The sequence below is a fragment of the Bos taurus genome, chromosome 23, assembly GCF_002263795.3.
Source record: "Bos taurus isolate L1 Dominette 01449 registration number 42190680 breed Hereford chromosome 23, ARS-UCD2.0, whole genome shotgun sequence".
Lineage (NCBI taxonomy): Eukaryota > Metazoa > Chordata > Mammalia > Artiodactyla > Bovidae > Bos > Bos taurus.
In genome coordinates this window covers 43127461-43153325 of record NC_037350.1, presented here as the reverse complement: position 1 = coordinate 43153325, position 25865 = coordinate 43127461, and the positions used below count along the sequence as shown (strand labels likewise).

At 49.6% G+C, this 25865-nt stretch overlaps 1 protein-coding gene across 1 annotated transcript in view; it reads right to left on the bottom strand.

Annotated features, from left to right (window-relative positions):
- The window catches only part of GFOD1 (glucose-fructose oxidoreductase domain containing 1), a 103490-nt gene that overhangs the window by 50722 nt on the left and 26903 nt on the right, over positions 1-25865 (bottom strand). The window lies entirely within an intron of this gene.

The following is a 25865-nucleotide window of genomic DNA, read 5'->3' as shown; positions in this document are numbered from 1 at the left end:
GGTTTGGCTTCACTATCTGGGCAAGGTGACTTTGACGGTTCACTTCCTCAGCAGGCAAAGAAAGATGTTTTGGACCATGGAAAGGGCTAAACGAGATGATGAACACAAAGCACGCAGTTTAGCGTTTGGCACATGAAGGCCACTCGCCTACCCCATCATTCGCATCGTTATCTGTATGCTTATTAGGATCAGTGTTCAGTTTTCTATTCATTCATTCATTCGACAAACACTGACCCTGTGTGTCTAGCATCAGCCACGTGCCAGGCCAACATGTGCCTGTCCTTCCTCCCGGAACTTAGGGTCTCGCTGAGACGTCAGTCGAGAAACAAGTAAACAGAGAGAGATGGCATTTCAGGTCGTGGAAGGTCTGGGAAGTAATCAAACGCAGTTTGTGACAGAGTATAAAGAGAGGGGACGTACTGTCAACAGCGAGACCAAGGAAGCCCTCGCTGAAGTGACATTTAAGCTAAAATCTTAAGGATGCGAAAAAGTGAGAGAAGAGGGACAGCACACAGGGTGGTCCTGGGGTGTGGAAGCGTGGCAGGTCCAAAGCATGACAGGTCAATCTGGCCAATAAGTTAAGTCATCACAGAGGAAAAGTGTCCCTAAGTGAAGGGGGAGAGCGGGCTGCAGATGGAGCTGTCGGCCTCAGAAGGAGGTTTGGTCCTGATCCTAAGGGCGACGGGAAGGCTCTGAAAGGTTTTAATAGCCGTATTATACCTTGTTCAATTATTCACGGCAAACATTTCTATCTCTCCATTATTGAGTACTCCACATGTGCCAGGCTTTGCAGTAAGAGTTTTACGTACATTGTCTAAGCAACACGGCAATGATGGGTACCATGGGACAGAAAGGTGGGCAGGCTGGAGATGTACATGAGAGTCAAGAGCGGTCAGGCTTCTCTGGTAGGATGAATGGGGCCCAGGGGAGAAACCAGCTCAGACACGACCGCTGCAGTAGTTCTCCAACGACTTACACGATCGTAATTATCATCTCCACGATTGTCATTTAACCAAAGGACAAGATTAACTCAATTAGTCAACTTGTTTATAAAGCACCAACTATAGACGTGACACTCTGAAGGACAATGTATTCAATAAGAAGCATGGCTAGGTTACCCTGCACGCCAGCGTACTCTAGGACTCCATGCTGGGTATTCCTACTGCCAAAGGCTGAGGCTAGAAATAGTCTCCAAAACAACCTGACAACTGCCCAGTAGTCCAACTGATTTAAGGCAGCTCCAAGAGCAAGTCTGACCAAGGTCTATGTAGTCAAAGCTATTGTTTTTCCAGTAGTCATGTATGGATGTGAGAGCTGGACCACAAAGAAGGCTGAGCGCCAAAGAATTGATGCTTTTGAACTATAGTGCTAGAGAAGACTCTTGAGAGTGCCTTGGACTGAAAGGAGATCAAACCAATCAATTCTAAAGGAAATCAACCTCTGAATATTCATTGAAAGGACTGATGCTGAAGCTCCAATACTTTGGCCACCTCATGAAAAGAACCAATTCATTAGAAAAGGCCCTGATGCTGGGAAAGATTGAAGGCAAAGGAAGAAGGGGGCAGCAGAGGATGAGATGGTTAGATAGCATCACTGACTCAACGGATGTGAATTTGAGCAAACTCTGGGAGATAGTGAAGGACAGGGGAGCCTGGCATGCTGCAGTTCGTGGGGTCACAAAGAGTTGAACATGATTTAATGACTGATCAACAACAACCAAGAACAAAGCCAGGAGACAAACCTAGAGGCACAAAGTACCAGTGCTGTTACCAATTCAGCGATGCCACTGGTACAGACGGCGATACTCAGCCCGTCAGACAAAGACCGAGGACACCGTCAGCTCAAAACAGAAACAAAGCCGTCAGCCCGGGGACAGCTTCTCATAAATGCAGCAGGTAAAGAAATCCTGGGACATGGAGTACTTTCTGGCACAGCTTGAATAATGCCATCCATCACCACATCATTGCTGAAACAATAACATGTGTCTGGTTTGGGAGCCTGCTGGGAGATGATTAAGTTGAAAGAGTATAATCTACCCTCAGTGGAGAGCACACACACTCATTTTAGTAAGGATGCGTTGGGGAAGAGGTGGACCCCACTTGTCAACGTACAGGTGAATTTCACAACAGTAAGCAGCAGGCACAATGAGGAAATGAAAACAAGGGGAGAAGAGAAAGGGACTTCCTACAAATGCCCTGGGTCCCCCATCCTCTCGAGCCTGGCAGGACGGTCTGACCTGTAGGCAAGGAGAGAGAAAGGCATCAATCGGGCTTCCCTGATCTGGCTGCAGCCACAGACTTGGACTAAGGCTGTCGTTTTTAGAAGCCAGCCGCTCACCTACTCTAAAATCCACACCAAAGCCACTGCAGGAGACAGGCAAGACTATAAACAAGAAAATAGGGAAATGGACAGGAAAAAAAAAAATGAAGGCTGGAACTGCAGGAAACTGTCACTTCTTGGTGGATAATTATCCCTGTCTCATTAATTTCTCTTCTGAGATGCAGAAGTCCAACCCAGACACAGAGTCTGACTGACACAGAGCTGATCAAATTAGGTCTTTCTGTGGAATATGCAGCCATGTGGATGATTCCCCTAGCACAGAAGAAATTTAATTTTTTTTTAACCCTTGTCTTCAGTTTGCTCATCCTTCCTTTAACAGAATAAGCCAAGTCAGGCAGCCCCTGACATCTTGAAAATTATTAATGTGGACGCCCTAAAAAGTGGTACAGAGAAGTTTGCCTAAATTCAAACCCATACCACTACTGGAAGGACTCTCTCTCCTAAATCCACAATACTGGGTTCATCAGTCACCACCGCTTCTTGTTTCTTATTCAAAGCTTCCTTGGAATCAAAAGATGTTAAAGCCAAAAGGTATCTTAGAAACCAAGCTGTCCAGGACTCCTATTCAAGATGAAGGAGCAGACCCGGCAAGGATGATGCTCAAAAGGCACACATCTGGCAGAGCTGGAAAGAACAGCAAGGTCTCCTGAGCCCTGTTCTATATCTTCCTGAATACCGGGAACTGTTTCTCAGCCCTTTCTACTAAGCTCATCAATAATGCAGAGCCCTAGGAGGAAGCCCAACAGGTGCTGAAGCTCACGGGGCATTCAAAATGCGTCCCAACGATTGTCTATTGTGTGTTTTCTGGCCGGACTGTATAGTTACGGAGCTCTGGCAGGTGGTTCCTGGTTTTGTGGGGTGTTTTCTTAAGTTCCCATCCAGCAGAAGGCTTGGCATGGGGGGAAACAGACAGATGGTTCAGGCTCAAGCCTGGGCTGCTATGTTGGACTTCTGCATTTCCTGTTGAAGAAAGAACTTGGAAAGAAAGATTCGTGACAATTTGAGAGAAAGGTGTCCTTCCAAAAGGCAAGGAATGTGGCTGAGGCTTGGAGATGATGATTCTGAAGAGGGAACAGATAGTTTTAGAAGTTCCTGCTCTTCCCCGGGGCGGGGAGGGAAAGCTTCCGGAGGTCTACTCCGAGGGATAGAGTGAAGGCAAGCGATGTCTGAACTCGCTCCTTGGTGTGCTGCCTGGGACCACTCCTCACGTCCCACTCTGCCACCATCCTCTGCCCCGGGACCGTGGCAGGAGCGGTCGCTCTCCCTGCTTCGGCCCCTGCCCTCAGCTAACCCAGGGTGTGAAGCAGGGCACCAGGTCACATCACCATCCTGACCCTCCGGCGGCTTTGCAGGGCGTCTAACACGGAATCTGAGTCCTCGCCATGGCTTCCCGGGTGTCCACGGTACCTCCCTCCCCAAGAGCCGACCCCCCTCCTCTGACTCTCCCCGCCGCTCACTCCCTTGTTGCCCCCCTGGGCTCCCCTATCACGGAGCATCTGAAACTGGCTCCCAGCCCTCTGTGCTGGCTGTGCCCCATCCACGGCATCCAACCTGTGAACGTACCCAGGCAGTCGCCGGTCTGGCTTCCTGCAGATCTCCACTCGAGGGTCAGAGGGCCCAAGGGAGCCAGCCCCACCCGCGTCCCCATGGCCCCATCATTGACCCCTCCCCGCTCTGATCTCAGACAAGGCGCCCATCCCAGCTGAGGGGCTGCAATCACCCCTTCGGGGTTCCTCCTCCCCCACTGGCAGCTCTCAGCTCCAAGTGGGCAGGACTTGGTCTGTCTGCTGTCTCGTCTCCAGTGACAGCAGCCAGCATGCAGAAGGCTTACTGGCCTGCATGGAACTGAACCCACATCTTTAAAAAAAAAAAAAAAAAAACTAGGTCTGGATGAAGAAAAGACCATTTTTTACTGGAGAACCCAAGGCCAGTTGGATCCTCTGGGTTCATAGACCTGTTTCCGAATAAAGACCCTCCAGTCTGCCCACACAGCCCTGCGTTTGAAGGGTCACAACCAAGCTGCAGGGAACACGGCTGCAAGGCCTAGGGGAGAGGCCAAGGGGGTGAGATCGGACCTTGACTTCCCAGAGGGGCAGGGCCTCTGGGGCTCAACATCCCAACTCCGTGACAGCAAGGGTGTGTGTGTTTTCTCGTCCCAACGTGGCTGTGCTCAGTCACTCAGTGGTGTCCACTCTTTGTGACCCCATGGACTGTAGCCCGCTAGACACCTCGGTCCATGGGGTTTTCCCAGGCAAGCATACTGGAGTAGGTTGCATTTCCTTCTCCAGGGGATCTTCCCAACCCAGGGACTGAACCCGCATCTCCTGTACTGGCAGGCAGCTTCTTAACCACTGGGCCACCAGAGAAGCACGTGCCACTGATTTGTATCACACAGAAATGGAGTTAAAGAGCTGCGCGCTCTAAGTCTGGAATAAACTTGGTCAGGTATCTAAACTTTTAGGAGTTTACACAGCAGGCTGACACACCTCTCCTTCAACAAAGGGGCTGACTTTCCAAGTCTTTAGGAGGAAGCAGGCACGGGGCCACCCTCCTCCACGTGGAAGTGTGACACCGCACTACAGCAACACAGCAGTGTGTTTTAAGAGTAGTTTTTTAAATTCCATGCCCAGTAATTGCGTTTAGAAGAATTCACTCTAAACAGGATGTACAAACCAGGCAAAAAGCTCTTTGCTTAGATATTCATCTAAGTACAATTTATAATAGAAAAAAGCTGGAAACAACCTAGGACTGATAACTCACATAAAATTCTTAGCCCAACAGCGAACTCTGCTCAGTATTCTGTAATGACTCAAATGGGGAAAGCTTGTGAAAAAGAATAGATACAATCTATGTCTAACTGAATCACTCTGCTATACACCTGAAACTAACACAATATTGTAAATCAATGATACTCTAATTCAAAATAGGGCTTCCCAGGTGACTCACTGGTAAAGAATGCTCCTGCATTGACCAAAGGAGACATGGGTTTGATCCCTGGGTTGGGAAGATCCCCTGGAGAAGGGAATGGCAACCCACTCCAGTATTCTTGCCTGGAGAATCCCATGGACAGAGTTGCCGAGCAGGCCATAGTCCATGGGGTCTAAAGAGTTGGACGTGACCAAATACACATAAAAACACCCATTAACTAATATAAAAGAAAAAACATTTTTCAAAAATCATAAAAACAAAAGTTCTTAGCCCAGTGCCTGGCACACAGGAAGTGCTCCATAAGGAATATATATATATATAACATCTTATTGTGAGTAAATAAAGTGTGGTACACTGTAGGATGAATACTTCAAGCTTTCTTTTCCCTCCCCATATTGGTGCAGTCACATGCCTATAAAAATCCAAGGAAAAGAAAACTAGACAATTACCCTTCAGCAGGAGACAGTCTATGCATCTGTGTTTTCAGAGACACCCCGTCTATCTTCTCCTACCTCCCCCAGCCCTGGATTTGCAAGTGCACAAAAGGCTGTCCCCCCACAAGCTCTGTCCCTTCTACCTGTGCTGCTGTCTTATCAGTCTTTCTCAGCCTTCCCTCTGAGAGGCAGATTAAAAAAAAAAATCATTCCACAATTCAATCAGCATTTTTAGCATCTAACACATTTGTGCCTTTACTGAGATGAAAGTCACAGGAGCGACTATTTAGGTTACTAGGTCAGAAGCCCCTCCTGTCTGCAGAGGGTCTCCAGTGAGAGTCCAGAAGGTCTGCTAGGTAAGTATAGCCTTTCTCCAGGGCTGTCAACCAATCAGACATAGCAACCTGCAGTGAGACAATCAACGACAGGTTTCTTCCTCTGGGAAATATCAGGGGGCAAAATCTGAAATTATAAGGTATACTTTCCTTGAGGAGAAATGGGCTTCCCCAGTGGTTCAGATGGTAAATAGTCTGCCTGCAATGTGGGAGACCTGGGTTCAATGCCTGGATTGGGAAGATCCCCCTGGAGAAGGGAATGGCTACCTACTCCAGTATTCTTGCCCAAGGAAGGAAAAGCACAAATCAATAGGCTTTCAGAAAACTAGGGATTGGCTGGGACCCTCCTCCGTCGCCTCTGCACATACACACAGGAACATGTGCACACATACACAGAGACCTACTCACCAACATGCCAATCACACACCGGCACACATACACACAAGCACAGAGCTGAACGCACAAGTGCACAGACACACACGCACAGTCTCCACTTTCACTAACCATGCCCTCCTGCACTTAAGGCTGCGATTCAATCCTTAGGTTGAAATGACAACAAAAAGAACATTAAGTTCATCTGTATGGTTTGTGATGCTGTGAAAAGCCCAGGTGGAACCAGAGGTCCATGGAACTCATGCCACCCGGTGAGATGCTCTGAAGCGTAAAAGACAGCAGAGAATGTCATAGCTAGAAGGGACCAGAGAGACCACCCCCCAACACAGAGGAGGGTGCTGTGGTTTAGCAAGTGATGCTCAGTGTCCCCAAGATACATCACAGAGTCCCCATGTTCCTCCCCAGCTCCAACCCCAGAAGCCACCCAATAAACACCCCCCTTCATCCTCTCACTTCCCTACTTGCTCAGAACTTAGTTTAAATGCCTCCCCTGGACAGAAGCAGACGCTCCCCCAAAAGCAGCGACATGTCCAGATCTACACCGCGACCTTCCACAAGGAAGTCACGCGCTGTTCCAGGTGGATGTGAACACAGAAAGAGAAAAGAAAGCTACCTTCCTTTCGATTCAGATCATTTCCATCTCAGAAGGAAGCAGGTGTTCACCCAGATACCAGTGGGCTGGTTCCTTTGTTTAAACAAAAGGCTTTCCTGAAAGCTTCAGAGAACCAGAGGCCAAGGGTTCTTAGCAAGAATTTTCTTCTTGGTGGAAACAGGAGGTGCTCTGGTGGGAAGACCGTTCCCTGATTTGACAGTTCCGGACAGTCAGCTCGCAGGGCGTACTGTGTGAATGAGTGTGACTGGAGATTTTACCCAAGGAACTAGTTTACATTCAACTTGCTTTAACTGGCTATTTGCCCTACATCTAATGCCGTTTTAAATATAGATTCTCCTAGATGAAGCACATGCATGGGAACAAATGTGATTCTCACAAAAAAGTGGTGTCTGAGGGGCCACCATTCCCCTCACAGCAGGTCTGCTGAAAGCAGTCTTGAAAATGTATAGAAGGAAATACGAAGAAGAACTATGATCCTTTTTTTAGTCCCTAAGTCATGCTTGACTCTTTTGCAGCCCCATGGACTGTAGCCCACCAGGCTCCTCTGTCCATGGGATTTTCCAGGCAAGAGTACTGGAGTGGGTTGCCATTTCTTAGGTCGGGTATTTCCCGACCCAGGGATCAAACCTGGGTGTCCTGCATTGCAAGTGGATTCTTTACCATTGAGTTGCTGGAAAATTGTGATCACCTCTGATTAATTCAAAGAGCATTAGAAAAATGTCTTCCTTTTATATATCTTCATCATTTTGAAGTTTTACAAAGTTTTTCTTTTTTAAATGTTTTAGATGTAACCATCCAATCTAGGGAACTACCTGTGAGCACACTGGTATGAATATTATAATATTAATAACAAGCATAATAACAATAATGTAGCAGCTCTAAAACTTAAGTAACTTACCACAGGCCAAGCAGCATTCTTGGGACTTGATACATATTAACACATTCAGTCCTCTTCACAACCCTCTGAGTTACATATTACCCTTGTCATCATGTTACAGATGGGAAAACTGAGGTTGGAAAGATTAAGTCACTTGCCAAAAGCCCCAAAACTCTTAAGAGACAGGGCCAAGATTAAAATGCAGGCAGTCTGGTGTCAGGGGCCAGACCGTTGGCCATGACTCTAAGACTCATGTTCCACCAGACCTGAGCTAATATAAGATTGAGAGGAGCAGAAAATGGCTCAGAAGCTCATCTGACCCACTTCTGGGTATACAGTCAAATTTATGGAAAACCAGGTCTTGAAGAGGTATTTGCGCGTTGACTTTCACTGCAGCATTATTCATAAGAGGTGCAAGCAACCTGTTGCTCTTCAGGAGAAGGAAATGGCAACCCACTCCAGTATTCTTGCCTGGAGAATCCCATGGACAGAGGAGCCTGGCGGGCTGTGGCCTATAGGATCGCAGAGAGTCAGACACGACTGAAGTGACTTGTACAGACTGATTTCGCACGTACAAGCAAGCTACATACCTATCAATAGCTGAATAGATTAAAAAATGTGATATACACACATACACACACTGAAATATTTAGTCTGAAAAAGAGATGGAATTCTGACCCATGCTACAGCATGAGTTGCCCTCATGGAGGCACCTGGAGGGCATCCTGCTAAGTGAAGTAAGCCTGTCACAAAAGCACAAATGTTATATAATTCCACTTATGTGAGGTGCTTAAAGTAGGCAAAACCAGAGAAAAAGTAGACTGGTAGTTGCCAGGGGCTGGAGAGAGAGGGAAATGGAGAGTTACTGTTTACTAGGGGCAGACCTTTAGTTTAATAACCTAGATAGCATATTAAAAGAGGCATTACTTGGTTAACAAAGGTCTGTCTAGTCAAAGCTATAGTTTTTCTAGTAGTTTCTATGGTTTTCATGTACACATGTGAGAGTTGGACTATAAAGAAAGCTGAGCACCAAAGAATTGATGTTTTTCAACTGTGGTGTTGGAGAAGACTCTTGAGAGGCCCTTGAACTGCAAGGAGATTAAAACAGTCAATCCTAAAGGAAATCAGCCCTGAATATTCATTGGAAGGACTGATGCTGAAGCTGAAATTCCAACACTTTGGTCACCTGATGTGAAGAACTGACTCACTGGAAAAGACCCTGAGGCTGGGAAAGATTGAAGGTGGGAGGAGAAGGGGATGACAGAGGATGAGATGGTTGGATGGCATCACCAACTCGATGGATATGAGTTTGAGCAAGCTGCGGGAGTTGGTGATGGACAGGGAAGCCTGGTGTGCTGCAGTCCACGGGGTCGCAAAGAGTTGGACATGACTGAGCAACTGAACTGAACTGAGCTTTACTTTTACAAGATGAAAGAGTTCTGGAGATGGTTGGTGGTAATGGTTGTACAACATTATGAATGTAGTGAATACCACTGAACAGTACACTTAAATCGGTTAAGATGGTAATTTTTACATTATGCATATTTTACCACAATTTAAAAATATCTGGGGGAAAAAATCAAAATGGATAAAAACCATCTGAAGATTGTGAGCCTGTGGGGCTGCTCCGAGAGACAGAAACTAGGCTGCAGTCCTCGTTTGGGTCTGAAAGCTTGCGGATCTCCACACCATGCGTTCTCCTGATCAGTACACCCAACCTGAGCACGCCCGCCCTGGCCCCTACCAACAGAAAGCCAACTAGGAAGAGGCTCCACGTGGCTCTTCTAGAAATTGAAATGAAAAAGACCTCCATGTTCACCACGTCTTCTCGGAAATGAGGAAAAGGGTCTGGGCCGCCGCACTCACACAGCTGTGGGCACAGGCACCGAGTCTGAGGGGCGCCATCTGATGAGGGGGGCAGCTGAGTCGGGCTGGCTCCTACCCACCTGCCTCCTGTGTGAGGGTTCCGGACCAAGAAGCCCACACAGAGGCAAGCCTCAGGCCGGCCTGCCTGCTCCTACAAGACAGGAGATACGAGCACCAGGAAGCCACAGAAACGGCCACAGATGGGGCTCAGGGTCCCGCAGACCCCGGGTCTCTCCTCCCCAGCTCCTACTGTGTTCTCTGCGTAACAGGTGGTGTGGAAGCTCCAACTAGGGGTAAGACACAGACCCGCCAGCTCCCAGTAAAATGACTGCCACCTCTCCTCTGGCTTCCTGAAGCAGCCAAGGATCGCGGGGGCACTGTCTGCCCCTTTAGAGCATGGGAAGCTGCATACTGCCCCTCTTGATGCTGAATGAACATCCAGCTCATGTCCTGCAGGCATGCAAGAGGGCAGGTCACAGCCAGAGCCCAGAGCAGGCAGGAGAGTGCCCCCAAAGCTCCGGGGGGACGGGCATGGCAGACCCAGGAGGGACCACTCCCCACCTGACAAGGCTGACGGGACTGGAAGTAAGCTCGAGTGGGGGACCAAGAGCCCTCCACCGAAGGCAACAAGTTTTCTGGATCTTTCTCCTGCTCTGGGGATGGCGGCTGAGTCTCCTGGGGAGATTGGTGCCAGGGACTGGGGTTTAAGTTCAACAATTTCTTTTTATTCCATGTCTCAGGGCAGGTTATTTACCCTCTCTGGGCCTCAGGTTTCTCCCCTGCAAAGCATGATGAGAATATTTACTTTGTGCAGTTGTTGTGATGAGCAGACCCTGGGAAAGCAGGGTTTGAAACCACAGCAAGCTGGAAATGGCCCTGACGTCATGTGATGTGGGAACCCACAGAACACACTCACAACAGCAGGGGCTCACAGCACAGGGAGATTCTCCAGTTTGCCTTCATCATCCTGACATTACATTCTGGGGGGCCGCCCAGGACCCAGGCCATGGGTCTCCCACAACCTCAAGCCTTGGAAGAGAAAACAGGCCTGGGAAGTACAAGGAGGAGGCTTTGGCCATTTATGCAGAAAACCTGATAACTGCAAAAAATCCAAATTACAAACTGCAAGGCTCAAGGGAGTGAACAGACCAGACTGAACTAAGATTAAAAACGTGATTTTTAACAGTACTGTTACTCCGGAAAGAGACAGACTTAGAGAATGAACTTGTGGTTGCCGGGGGAAAAACAGGGGAAGGGATAGGTAGGGAGTTTCGGATGGACATGTACACGCTGCTATATTTAAAATGGATAACCAACAGGACCCACTGTACAGCTCGTGGCACTCTGCTCAGTGTTACAGGGCAGCCTGGATGGGAGGGGAGTTTGGGGAAGAATGGATACATGTATACGGCTCAGTCCCTTCACTGCTCACCTGAAACTATCACAACATCGTTAATCAGCGATACTCCAACACACAAAAAAAGTACTGTTCCTTAGCAAACTCCTCTGATGTCCTTGGGACACTCAGTTGACACATGCATGAACTACTTGCATTTCACAGATGTCACCATCACGTTTGATAATAAAGGAAGGCAGGTGCCACCACCTGCTGGGCCAGGAGCCCTTGGACCATGCACCTCGGGGATGCTGGGGGCCTTGATGGGCACCTCTCCATCTCTGGACACCAGACGAGCCTCCGGACGCTGCGGCCCCCAAGCCTGGGAAGGGACCATGATACTTGGAGCTCAGCTCTGCCCAGAGAGAACAATGACCAGTCCCCAGTGGAAAGCTGATGACAGCTTCCGGCCGGGCCGAGCGCTGCCCTTGCTACCAGCCAAGTTTTAGCGCTGAACTCCCTTTTCGTCTTAGTGCTAGAAGGCAACCAGCCCACCCTGCCTCTGTAGACGGCTGGTCCCTTCCCCAGCTCTCGAGCCCAGCTGAACATCCTGGCTCTGGTTTCAGTGCGTCCTGGGCTAGAAGGTGAGCCCCGGTCCGGGGTGACATTCATCAGTGAGCGGTGTGAAAGCCGGGGGCTGGGGAGGAAGTGGGGAGCGTGCGAAAGCAGAGGGGGAGGAGGTGCCGAGCCCGCGGCCAGTGGTGGAAGCGCGAACTTGATGCTGTCACGTTCCTGTCACCTTCTGATCTCCGGCACCCAGGGAGACAGCGCCGGCTTCTTCTTTCCCCCACCTTTCACACCCGGTACGTGTGAGACCACTTCAAGGAAAAGGAAAAAAAGACTCAAGTGTTTAAATCAAGAAGCTGATGAACCAGCAGAATTCTCTCTGTATATCCAACAGAAGTGCCTAGAACTTTCTCTGAGGGAATCCCCCGGCCTCCTCCCGGGGCAGGGAGAGGGGGGCCCTGCTCTCCATTATCTGCACCATCTATGCGTGCCTCTTCCAACAGCTCTGAGCTGAAAGGGTCCCTGCCGTCCAGCATCAGGAGCAGAGGACTCTCCGATTATTTACTTAATACACAAGGTCCACGTCTCTGCTTTTTCCCTGACCTGGCTCACAAGCACCACGTTAAGACATCCATCTTCTCGATCATCCCAAACGTGGAGACAAACATGCTCATGAGCACCAGGGTCCCTGGTGGAGTCACTTGGGTACTGCTGATACAAAAAACTTGGGAAGAAATGTAGTCAGGTGCTGCCCTGGGCCCCTCACTCAGACACTGGGCTTCTTAGAAACAGCTCTCTGCCCAGAACTTTCTGGAAGAACCAGACCCAAGCACAACACTATAGGGCATCATGAAATGGACTGAGTGGGTTGGTAAAGAGTGTGGGATGCCAGCTCAGTAGAAACCCAGACAAGATCCTAAGAACATGAGCCCAGATGTGACCTTACAAAGAAGTGCTCACGGGTGCTTCACAAATGAAACACGGAGGAAAGACCCAGGAGGGACTGAGGCAGAGGGAGGGTCTGTTCATTCCAGGAAAGAAACAAAAGCAGGGGTATCTCCATGCAAAATGAGAGGCCCTGGCCGGCCACAACCCGCCTCCCAGTCACTGGCCTAGGCTAGGAAGTGACAAAAAGGCTGTAGGGAAGCTGATCCCTGCATGGCAGGCGCTGCACTCCCAAAGGGCTGCATGGCCCCGACACGAAAGGGTGGCTGCATTCGGGAGCTGGTCCCTTCGCATACCATCAACCAGGACATTCAGCTAGCTTGCTGATGTTTCAAAAACTGCCCAACTGCCTCTGGGATGCAAAGGAGGAAGCTTTCAGACACCACAAGGGATAAAGTCCATGGTCCTAGCAAGCAGAAAGGTGAGCGTTTCCTGCTGGCCAAGATCTTGGAGTCACTCAGGTACTGCTGATACAAAAAGCTTGGCGAGAAATGTAATCAGGTGCTGCCCTGGGCCCCTAACTCAGACACTGGGCTTCTTAAAAACAGCTCTCTGCCCAGAACTTTCTGGAAGAACCAGACCTGAGCACAACACAATAGTGTGTCATGAAATGGACTGAGTGGGTTGGTACAGAGCATCTTTCTTCAAAGAGCAGAACAGAAAAGAGTTATCCTGTGTATTAAGTTCATCACCTTCCAGGATAGCTACAAACTCCACCACCACCACCTTCGCCTCTCCAAAGAGGACCTCTCCCTCCCATCAGAACATCCACCCTAAGGAGTCTCGATTTCCAACTTTTCAAAAAGTTACTTCCAGTCATTGCGCTAAAACCTTGTATGAGCTTAACTCTGTTTAACAGTCACAGCCTGACTGACACACTTAAGGAAGCTAACGCTTAAAGAGGTTAAGATGTTCGCCTCATATTTGGCCTTCTGGAGACTGACGCCAGTCAAACGCATCATAAGATTGGTTCTTAAGCAGTCATCATGATGCCGAGGCAGAGAGGAGGGAAGAGAATAAACAATGGGAAATAAAAGAAGAATATGGGTTTCTGTGATTTCAAATGGAGCTGGTGTGCCTGCAGGTCTGAGAAAGTCAGACCACGGAAGTACGGCTGTCCTGTGCACACCTAATCCAGGGGGCTCTGGTGCTCAACCCTCCCCAGCGACCACTACCAGCTTAGAGGACACCTGCCTGTCTCAAATAAGTGCAAGACCTGTCATTCTGAGCCTTCCTCTATGGATTCGAGAAATGTCACATCGGCATCTCAAGAGTACTCTTGGCAAGCAGAATGGCTGAGCTAGTGATATAAGTTTTCCTTTACTGAGCTCCAGTGATATGTTGAGCACTGGGCTGTGTTATCTCTCTTTATCTTCCCAGGAGCCATATATGTTAGATAATGTTAGGCCCATTTCATAGGCAAGGAAACAAAGCTACTTAGCTCTAAACTTCTCCACGGTCTTATTTGAGCCATGGTTCTCAACAAGGCTACCCACGACAGGGAAAAGAAGAACCCTTGAAAAAAAAAATCTGTGCCTGTGTTCCATGCCCATTTATGATCTAGGATGTACCCTGGGTATCCAGAATTTTAAGAGCTACCCAGGCAATTCTAACACACAGTCAAGACTGAGAACCACAGCACCAGGGCAAGTAAATGGAGGAGGAAGGATCCAAACTCCATTCTCTCTGATTCTAGAGCCTGTTTTCCTATAGGACTGTCCACGGTGAAAGCGTCTGTCATTCAGTCGTGTCTGACTCTGCGACCCCATGGACTGCAACCCATCAGGCTCCACTGTCCATGGCATTCTCCAGGCAAGAATACTGGTGTGGGTAGCCATTCCCTTCTCCAGGGGATCTTCCTGACCCAGGGATTGAACCCAGGTCTACTGCATTGCAGATTCTTTACCATCTGAGTCACCAGGGAAGCCTCCATGGTGAAATGAAGACCATTATGTGTAACAATAATAATCATCACAAGAAATCTAAACAAGATCAACTCTTCCCATCCAGGCTGCCCAGGTCTTCCATCCAGCTTTGGGCCTTCCAACTGAAGGATTAACATGAGTTCCCTGGGAACCATGCCTCCCTCCTAGACTGGAATCAATCAGTCTTCAGACATCTACTCTCAGAGCTCTCCCTGGGCAGCTCTTCTCATTTCTAGAAATCCAAGAGCTCAGACTTCTTCCCATCCCCGAACTGGCTTGGTCTTCTGGAAGCAATTCTACCAACAAATGTTTTCAAAAATCAAAACCAGATCTGTTTCCTATTAAATTAGAGAACAGCTTTCTATGTCAACAGTCCTTGGGTTATTACCCAAACAACTCTACTTCGTTTTTTAAAAAAATGCAAAGCCCTTTAAATACTTTAAAATAAGCGCTTATGTCATCTTCTAACAAAGCTTCAGTTTTGCCAAACCGGTCCCAGCGTCCATCCGTCCTGTTCTCAAAACATTCTCTCCTCTTCTCCTCTCTACAGATCTTCCCCATATGACGACGGGGACCATGGCAATCTTCTGGATTTTCAGATGGACAGGAATAAAGAGTGGAATATGGCCTGATGCACTGATGATTGCATCAGCTATTCAGAAAGTAATCAGACCATCACAGGGAAGTCCTTCCAGGATCCACGACGGCCAGTGTTGATATTATTTCACTGCATGGTAAGCGTTTAGCATTAAGCCCTCCTCCTCCAGAGTGAGGGCAGCAATGTGCATTCAGTGTTGAAGAGAAACACATTTGATGTCAGCTCCTTGGATGAGGAGGTGAGTTGGGGATGTAGCCCAGACCAGTACTGCCCGTTCCTGGGTTCATATGCTGCGCCCTGTTCACGGGGAGCCAGCCAAGCCCATGGTGTCATGGACTCCATAGGGCTGAGAAGCCAGGTTTATCTCACCAACTATTGCAGGTTTTCACCCGCTGTGACCTCAGGCAAGCTACCTAAGAACCCAAAGCCCAAGTTTCCTGAAGCACTCCGAGACCCCCTCCAGCCCCGCCGGTCCGTGGGCACCAGCGTGGGTGTCCACTCTCCTCCTGTGTCCACCCGGCATGCCTGTTGCCTCCACATCCTACAGGCTTCGACATCCTCTTTCTGAACCAGTGAGGCTTCTGGTGAAAAGCTTCTTGGAAAACAGCAAATCTGAGATCACTGTAAACGATGGGTGTCTTTCAAACGAAATCCAGCCCTCATCACAGACGCACGTGTTCCCAAGGACAAAGGGGCAAGTGTTTCAGAGTTCTCTTCAATTTCACACTTGAGGCAAAGACTTGACCTTTGAATCTTCTCAGCTCCACTATAGAAAGCAATCTCTAATTATTGAGTGAGGCCCTCCCCCAAAGGTCACTAAGTTAATAACACAAACAACAGTCCTCCTGGAACAGCCCGTTTATCTCACCAGCTGTGTGCTGACATCCTGTCTTCTGCACTCGGCAAGGGGACTAAACACAGCAGAGAAGCCATTCAGCCTCTGGCAGAAGGCGAAATGGAGGGAGACTGGGGAGGGAAGCAGAATTCTGGTGGAAGAGACAGCCGGCAGCCATCCAAGCCCTTGTCACACCATCCCTCTAAAGGGCCAGATCTCCTGAGGTTCATGGAGCACCACTTTATTCATATGTGAATATCGAGGAGCTAATATGCGTCTCAATGAGATCTCAAGACTGCCCGGTCACAACCGCCTGTTTGATCCCTATGGTAATGCTCTGCACTTGTACCAGGCCCTGAATTTAAGATGGCCAAGCTCCAAACCCACCTGCCTTGCCAGAATAGCCATAGAATTCAAACGATTTAGGAAAACAAAACTCTCCTTTGACATTTTTCTCAAAGGCCAAGACAAGCAGATCATGTCCCCTGGCAGTGCCTGGGTTCGATCCTCTCAAAACCACAGTCTGAAGCTCACAGACGATTCCTCTGCCTACAGAACCATCAGGAATGACCGCTGGGTCTGCCCTCTCTGTTATCCCTAACAAGTTTGCTTTCAAAAGAAAGGTAACATTTCTCCCTTATTCCGGCAGAATCAAGAGATGTATTCAGTAGGAAACGCTCTAATGCTGCAGCCCAGAGGATGCACCAATGTAACGACGGCACGTCTCATCTTTAAGAGACCAGCAGCCTTAGGCCACACATGACACAGTCCGTCTGGCTGAGTTGCATGGTCTGCATGTCCATCCTTGTCCCTCCTAAGCCTCTCGGGCTGGACACCACAGTGAGGTCTGATCGCTTAACACAGCACCACTCCAGGGACCCAGGCGAGTATGGCGGCCTCATTCAAAGAAACGCACAGGGTTCACATTTACCGGGTGATCAAAACTAAGACCACCAACTCTGGACAGAGATCTGCTGACCTGATTCCACTGAGAATGTATAACCTGAATTTAACAACGAGAAGACCCAGTCAAACCCCACACGAGAGACATTCTTTTTAAAGATGAAGAAACCATATTCTTCTAAAATGTCACATCACAAAAGGCCAAGAAAGGCTTGACCATGTTCCAGACATTGCAACTGACATTGGCTAAAGAGACATAACAACCAAACGCAGTGCCTGACCCTCAGCTGGACCCAGTTTAGTGGGGGAGACAGGAGACACGACCAGATCCCTTGGCAGAACTGGGACATGGGAGGCAGATGAAAGCACTGTATCAATGATTAAAGTCACCAAAGTTGATCCACGTGTGGTAGATGAATGAAGCATATAGAAGAGTAAACTCTGGGGTGACTGGTAGGATATGGGGGGATAAGGGAGAGAGATACCTAGGGTGACTTCCAAGTCTCAAGAGTGTGAGCCCGAGGGGCCTGTGGTGCCGAAGGATTGATGCACTTGAACTGTGGTGTTGGAGAAGACTCTTGAGAGTCCCTTAGACTGCAAAGAGATCCAACCAGTCCATCCTAAAGGAAATCAGTCCTGAACAGCCATTGAAAGGACCGATGTTGAAGCTGAAATTCCAATACTTTGGCTACCTGATGCGAAGAACTGACTCATTTGCAAAGACCCTGATGCTGGGAAAGATTGAAGGTGGGAGGAGAAGGGGACAACAGAGGGTTGGACGGCATCACTGACTCAATGGACATGAGTTTGGGTAAACTCCGGGAGTTGGTGATGGACAGGGAGGCCTGGCGTACTGCAGTCCATGGGGTCACAAAGAGTCGGACATGACTGAGCGCCTGAACTGAACTGAACAGAGGCAGGAAAGGAAGCTGGCCTAGCAGGAAAGAGGAGATGCCTCTGAATAAAGGTATGGTTTTAATGGTTCCTTCAAAAACGTCTTTCTTAACAACTTTTCTAATTGGCCACACCTGACTCTGGCTACAAGCCATCCTACTCAGGGGAACGCGTTCACATACACAGGTATTTTCCATTAATTGATACTTTTGCTTTGCAAGTGCCCAATCGTTGCACTCAGGCAAAGGCTGCCCCCTCACTCAGCCCAAAGGGAAGCCCTAGAAGGCAGAGAAGACTGGTCTCCCCGGAGCCCGTCGCCCACCCCAGCAGGCATGTGACACAGCCAGTTCTCCACTCAAAGGAGATGCTCGGTTAAAGCACTGGCCAGCGGTTTCCCTTCTTTTCTGCCATTTTAGCCCCAAGGAAAGGGTGTTCTTATTGGTCTTCTACCAAAGAGGGATCTTGTGAACAATTCTGAAAAGAAAACAAAAGTTTCCAAATGCCATAGCAACACTCAGACTTCCTCACCAAAGCCGCAAGGAGCAGGTCTGCCTACTCGCATGTTATTTGTGGCAGCCTTTTGCAGGATTCAGGGCCTTGCAGCGGCTCTTGAAGGATAAGGAGAAACACGCTTAGGCCACATGTAGGTAAAGGCAGCATCTCACCCCACTGAACTGTCAGGGGATTTATAGGCTCTCAGCACAGCCTCCGATGGCCATGCTTCTAGTAACTGCCCTCCAGGGGCTGGAGGCCTGGAGTCCCTCCTGAGACAACTCTGTGCCTGCAGCTGCTGACTTCCAATCTGCCTCTAGAGACAGAGCCAAAAGGGCTCTGGACACAGGGGCTAATTTTAAATGTTGGAACATGAAACGTGGTAGAGTGATCTTCTGCCCTTAGGGAGCCAAATACCCAACCACCAGGCAACCCAGGCCACCTGCAAGCAGAAAACACAGACGCTTAGACAAACAAATCTGTGACTTGGGTTCTCACGGCCCGTGAAAGATACGACAGCCAAACACAAGAGTTCATACTCTCCTCCACTTACGGTTCTTGCCACAAAGGCTGTAAGACGTGACCTCCCCAGAAGAGAACTCTATTCTCAACAGAATGCTTTCCTACAGCATTCAGGAAAAGCCATGTGGCTTCTATTCAAAGTTCACATAAACAGTCTAAATATGTTAAGGTTAAGACCTTGCATTTCCTCGCCAATGATCTTTCCCCCATCCATAAATTTTTTCTCACTTATATCAGACTAACTGGCTTTCCTGACTTGGCTCCAGAGAATCTATAACCTTATTTGATAAAGAATCTTGCTGCCAGCGTTGCCCCGATGAGCAGGCATGCCAGCCAAATTGTTTCAGAAAATTCCCTCTTTATTCTGGAAAGTCAAGCTGATTTTTCACACCTGGACTACAAGTGCTCTGGCCTCTCCATGGACAGGGCGACGACCAGATTCTCCGTGTGGCTGGTGGGGACATCAGTGCTAAGGAGGCAATGTTCAGTGATTTTAACTTACCTGAAGCTCCTCTTAGGGCAAGCAGAGGAACCCAGAACCCAGATGCCATGAGTTAACACTGGGGGCGACACTGCCGTGTGGGGCTTGCCTTCACTGGCTTTCAATCACTTTAAAGTCTATGAGTGCAGGACTCCTCAAGGCCACTCCCAGGCTTGGAAGGAGGTGAACTGGTAGAAGATCCCCAGAACTCAGCATATAGTTATACCCACAGCTGCGGGGAAAGAGTACTAAGCAAAACCAGCAAAAAGCAAAGGCACTTGGAGTGACGTCTGGGGGACACCAGGCTCAAGCCTCCAAGAGTCCTCTCCCAGTGGAGCCACACGGGATGCCCTTGATTCCTCCAGCAGCCAACTGTGACCACAGGCAGGAAAACCCAGCAGAGACTCGGTGTCCAGGGTTTTATTGGAGACCGGTCACATAGGCACCCTCTGCCTGGCACGTGCCAACATCCCAGACTTCCAGGAGACAAGCTGGTGTTCAGTATAAACCACACTGTTTGCACAAACAGGCAGTGGGCTCTGATTACTTCTTAGGGAAGGTTTTATAACAGCACAGAGAACTGTTTACCAGTCAAGCTCCCAGATGCTGGCCAAGGGTCAATCTCCCAACCCGGCCCTTCTCCGTGGAGCAGACTCAGGCCTGTGCAGCAAGTAAACCAAGACTTGGCCCAAGGAACGTGCATCCCAGACCCCAGCAACCCAGGATCCTCCTTATTAACGTTCCCACCCTCCTTGGTGTCCATGTGGTTCACACCAGCAGGCCGGCTGCTTCCACACACAGGCCTTCCCCTCCATCAGCTGTGATGGTCACTCTTTGTGCAGCCTTGGCAGCTCTGGCCAGAGTCCTTGATGGACATCACAAAATTTCTCAGAACCAGAAGGGCCCTGAAAGAACACTGCTTCATTCCCCTCAGGATACAGATGAGGAAAGGGACCCTTAGGGAGGGTAAGTGCCCAGAATAAGCCTGCCTCTCTGTCTTCTTCTGCCAGACTCTCCTGGCCTCTGACACTGAGCAGGCCCTGATCCATGGCCTTCAGCCACAACCCACAGGCTGAAGAGACGAGAAACAGATGAGCAACGTGGAGGGCTGGGCCCAGGGAGCGGCCTGGCTGTGTGATGGGGCCTGGGGAGGTCTGGGATGGCTGCCTAGCAGTTCAGTCCTGGTGAACACGGGACATGCAGCTCATCGAGCCCAGTGCATCCCCATCCACATGAGGCCCGCCTGCAAGTGTCCTGAGATTTTAATCAGCGGAGCCCTCCAAGCAGCTATCAGGCAGGCAGTGGTTTGACAGCTCCAGGGGTTCCTCGGCTTGAGGCCAGGAGCTTGGGGGTCAAGGGCAACCAAAGGCCAAGCAGCATCCCTTGGCCCCAAGCAAACAGACTGTCATCCCAAAGCAGCTGAAATACAAATCAGCGACGGGACTGCAACACTAGACTGGAGCAGTAAGGAGCAAGGTCAGGGGGTGGTCCCCCAAGGTCATTGATAATCATCCCAGGTCAAACCCACCTGGAGGGAGGGCGCCTATGTGCTGTTTTCTTAAAACCTCAATTCTTCATTCTCACCCACAGAAGAGAAGCAGACACATGGGAATGTGAGGAAGACTAAGGAGACCCTAGCTCTGCCTGGCTACTCTCTTAAATCGAGGAGGTAATAGAAAGGCAGGTTTGGACTTGCATGGTGGCTCAGTGGTAAAGAATCTGCCTGCAATGCAGGAGATGCAGGAGACGTGGGTTAGATTCCTGGGTCAGGACGATCCCCTGAAGAAGGAAACGGCAATCCACTCCAGTATGCTTGCCTGGGAAATTCCATGGACCAAAGAGCCTGGTGGGCTACAGTTCATGAAGTCAAAAAAAGAGTCTGACACAACAGAGTGACTAAACCACACAGCAAAGGCAGGTTCGGGTAGCAGCTGCTTTCTAATGTGCAGACTGGGAAACAGGAAAAGCAACAGTCAAAAAAGAAGCTCCGATGGGAAATGAGACAGAGCTCCCTAGGGCCCTGGCTGGAATCCTTCCCAAGACTGAGCCATGGCCCCTCCGTCTGGGGCTCCGCAGACACCGTATCCCCAAATCACAGCTCTCCCACCCCAGCCCCGTTACATCCCCTCCTGGAGCTGGTTTCTGGGACCTGCAAGAAACACAGGCTTAAGGAATGCAGGTAGCTGACCAGACTTCACTCCTTCACTATGATAAAGAAAGGCTGTGGGAACGGTCCAGATGAAAGGCGTCTGGAGACCCAGGGGTAGGGATGGCTGGGCCCGTCGGGTGAGACATCTACCCTCAGCACCTCCCTGGGCCTGGTCCGCAGCTCAGGGTGCTGGAGCCAGGCTGAAGACAGACGGCATCCCTTTGGAGTTTTCAGACCTGACCACGCAGTTAACCAACCCTCTGCATTCCTTGTCTGTAAAATGTCTGACTGTACAGGCCCACCAGTCCTTTCCCAAAATCTGTGGTCCCAGATTCCCAGATTTTAAAAAGGTACTATGATGTGTTTGCTGGAAGTTATATATCACCCCCATGCTTTCCTGCAGCGAAACGTGCAAATATGCACATGATGTGAGAAAATAAACAAATTGCTTCACACTCGTTCAGCTCAGGTACTGTAATCAAGAGAGTTTACACCAACCGAAGAAAACATTCGATTTTTGGAGTTGAGTTTTTGGTTTTGTTTCCCCACCCCCCACAAAATTGAGGATTAGGGACCATAATCCTGAATCCACCTCATCAGCTCACTGGGTGGATAACCTGGTTAATCCAGGCACAGTGCTCTGCAGAAGGCCTCCACCCGCCTGACTACCTTGCTCCGTGTCTCTCTCACTGGCTACAAGCTCCTTAAAACCCAGAGATAGCGTCTTAGTTATGTTTTTATCCACCTTAGCACGTAGCAAAGTGTTCTGCGCATAGCAAGGCTTGAATAAATGTTTGTTAAGTGAATAAACCTAGTTTCAAAGACAGCTTTTTTTCAGTATTCAAAACACAATGGATCCTTGCAAACTCCCCGGAGGGGACAATTACTTCATCATCTGAAGATGTGAGAACCTAGAAATTCAGGTGCTAACATCTGTAACGCTTTCAATTCACCCTTTTGAAAACATCTTCAAAAACACAAAAGGCTTGCAACTTTAAAACAAGCAAGTGAATAGCAGAGGTAATAGCAGAAGCAACTTATATTTAGTGAAAGCCAAATGCACCAAGTCTTGTTTAAAGAACCTTACGTGTATTAATTTATCTGATCCATCAACCATTTTTTTTTAAGTCGCCCAATTTACTAAAAGGAAGCAAGCCAATAACTCCAATAACTTGCTCAGGAACACACAGCTACCAAGTGGCAGCTGTCAATCGCAGGCTATCAAATCCTATAACACACATTCCCATGGCCTCGCCTGTAAGGTGAGCACAAAACCCCTTTTGCCCCTGTTATGGGCTGACCTGTGTCCCCCCCCCCACCCACAAAAGACGCAGTCCCAACCCTGTACCTGTGAAGGTGACTTTATTGGGGAGGGAGGTCTTCACAGACCATCACGTTAAAATGGGGTAACTGAATGGGGCCCTACTCCAACATGACTGGCGTCCTGATCAAAAGGGGGACATTTAGACACAGACTCACATGCAGGGAGAACACCGCTGAACATGAACGCGGAGATGGGTGGATGCTCGCCAAGCCAAGGAATGACAAAGATGGCCAGTAACCCACCAGAAGCTGGGGGACAGGGCTGGAATGGGTGCTCCCCGGGGCCCTTGGAAGCAACCAGCCCTGCCAGCACCTTTGATCTCAGCCTTCCAGCCTCTAAGGCCTGTGAGAAAATTACGTTCTGTTGTTTACACCGCCCAGCTGAGCCTTGGTAGGGCAGGTCTGGGAAGCTAATAGAAGCCCATCAAGCTAATAAAACGAGGCTGGAGCCAGCAAGGCTGACGTCTTGTTCTCAGAGACTGTCCTGCAGTAACAGTTACTGACGCCATGACGCATGCATGCTGGACCAGAGAGCAACAGATACAGGTTGCTCGTGGGGTTTCTTGTTCTCAGGCATGTCCCTAAATCCTATTTCCTGGACGCTCAGTGACTACTTCTTCTAAAATCAAACCAAGAGAAGACATTTCTGTGCTACCCAGTCGCTCCCCAGAATGAGCAATAGCACACTCACCCCTTCACCCACACCCACCCCGTCCATGAACACATGTAGTTGTACACACCCACGCACCCACCCCCCGCCACAAAGCAGCTCTTCCCTCGCCACTGCATAAGACACTGCCTCACTCTCCACCTCCCAAGGAGCTCGGCCTGCGGTGATTCAGAGGTGACAAATGACAGCTGGGGACAGATGCTGACACCTCCCGGTCCCTCTGGGGGTTGCCTGGCGGAGACAGAGGTGGCCCCCACATGGGACACCAGAGCAGAGTTGGGGGAAGAGGGAGATGGGGAGACCCCAGGACCTGGCTTCATTCTCTGGTTGCCACTCCTATCTGCTACCCCGACATGAAACCTCGAGTAGAGTATCCGTGCACTGGGGTGAGATTTTATACCATCCGATACTGCAGCTCCCAGTGGAGTTTAGGGTTTAGTCATCTGAGGCTCCCTGATCAGAATCTCTGGGCATGTGCACCCATCACACTGGGGTCCTGCACACACACACACACACCCCACCCCGCCTTCCACCCAGGCCCCTGCCCCCGCCAGCATCCTTAGGGATTCTGGAAGCTTGGCAGTGAGCAAGTACACCCCGAGATGGTGGTCAGGTTTCTGACTCCATCCAGACTGAGTTTTATGCTGAGGGTTGGTTCTCTCAGAGGTCCCTATCGCTACATCACTGTGGTAATTCCAGACGCCCATCAGGGTTTTGTTTCCTGTGGCCCCAGCTCACAGAAGCCATGGAGAATCGTCCCAGGCAGTGAGGCTGCCACAGGTAGGCAGCCGTGTCTCTGGACTGAAAATTGTTATAGAAATGTCAGAGATGATAACACAGGTTATTTGTCAAGAGAAAACCCTCATGATACTGCCCCACAGATTGACGGGAAATTTCTGAAACTGAAGACAAAGAGGTCTCCTTCAGCCCTAACAAGACAAACCAGAGGTCCCGCTAACTGCCTGTCATCAAGGCCCTGCCTGGGCCACCTCGCACCCTGCTGGAAGCAGGGAAGCCTGTGCGGAAACGTCTCAGCTGTGTTCACCACAGCTGCTGCTGCTAAGTCGCTTCAGTCGAGTCCAACTCTGTGTGACCCCATAGATGGCAGCCCACCAGGTTCTGCCGTCCCTGGGATTTTCCAGGCAAGAGTACTGGAGTGGGTTGCCATTGCCTTCTCCGGCGTTCAGCACAGACACCCACACAAAGCACCACATTCGATCAGGAAGAGCACAGGAGGTCAAACTGCCCCGTGGCCTTTCTGCACATCTGCGTCTGTCCACCCGCCTACTGGAACCTGCTGTCATGGGGAAGGGACCCTGACTCTCCCAGGCAGCCTCACCTGCTCCCCCAGATGGTCATCGTGTAACATCTGCCTGGTCAGCCTTCTGTGGACATTTTCGGACAGCTGCCATGGGACTCTCGGGTTTAGTGGCTCCTTGGCATATGGGATCTTCCCAGACTAGGGATCAAACGTGTGTGCCCTATATTGGCACATTGGTCTGTATAGTCAAAGCTATGTTTTATCCAGTAGTCACATATAGATGTGAGAGTTGGACTATAAAGGCTGAGAGCCAAAGAATTGATGCTTTTGAACTGTGGTGTTGGAGAAGACTCTTGAGAGTTCCTTGGATTTCAAGGAGATCTAACCAGACAATCCTAAAAGAAATCAGTCCTGAATATTCATTGGAAGGACTGATGCTGAAGCTGAAGTTCCAATACTTTGGCCACCTGATGCAAAGAGCCAACTCATTGGAAAAGACCCTGATGCTGGGAAAGACTGAAGGCAGGAGGAAAAGGGGAGGACAGAGGATGAGATGGTTGGATGGCATCATTGACTCAATGGACATGAGTTTGAGCAAGCTCTGGGAGATGGTGAAGGACAGGGAAGCGTGGTGTGCAGCAGTCCACAGGGTCACAGAGAGTCCAACACGACTGAGCAACTGAACACCAACTGCACTGGCAGGCAGATTCTTAACCACTGAACCACCAGGGAAGTCCCAAGGGTCTCCACTTTTAACAAGTCCTTCGTGCACCCCCAACAGATCCACAGAAACACTCTGAGAAACTAACACAGAAAAAGAAAAAGGCACAAGCCCAGGGAATGCTGGAGCTGGGACTAGAGCCTGGATGACGCGACACTTGATACTTCCCTTATGCCAGGAGCATTATTGATTATTGATGGAGAGCAGGTATTTCCCACTGTCAACAACCATCTGTAACAAATGCTTGCAGCTGGCTGTGATTCAAGGTCAGCAAGACATCCTCAACGTAGTTCTAAACTGGACTCTACAACGTATGTTCTTTGGAAGAGGCTGTCGCTAGAAAAGGGAGCTCGGAGCTTTCGCGGGCCCTGTCCTCAATGCTCTTGCACCATTCGCTTGGGCTCCTTTAGCGACGGCCTTCAGTCAAAAGCAAGGAGCATTTTCTATCCAGGCAACA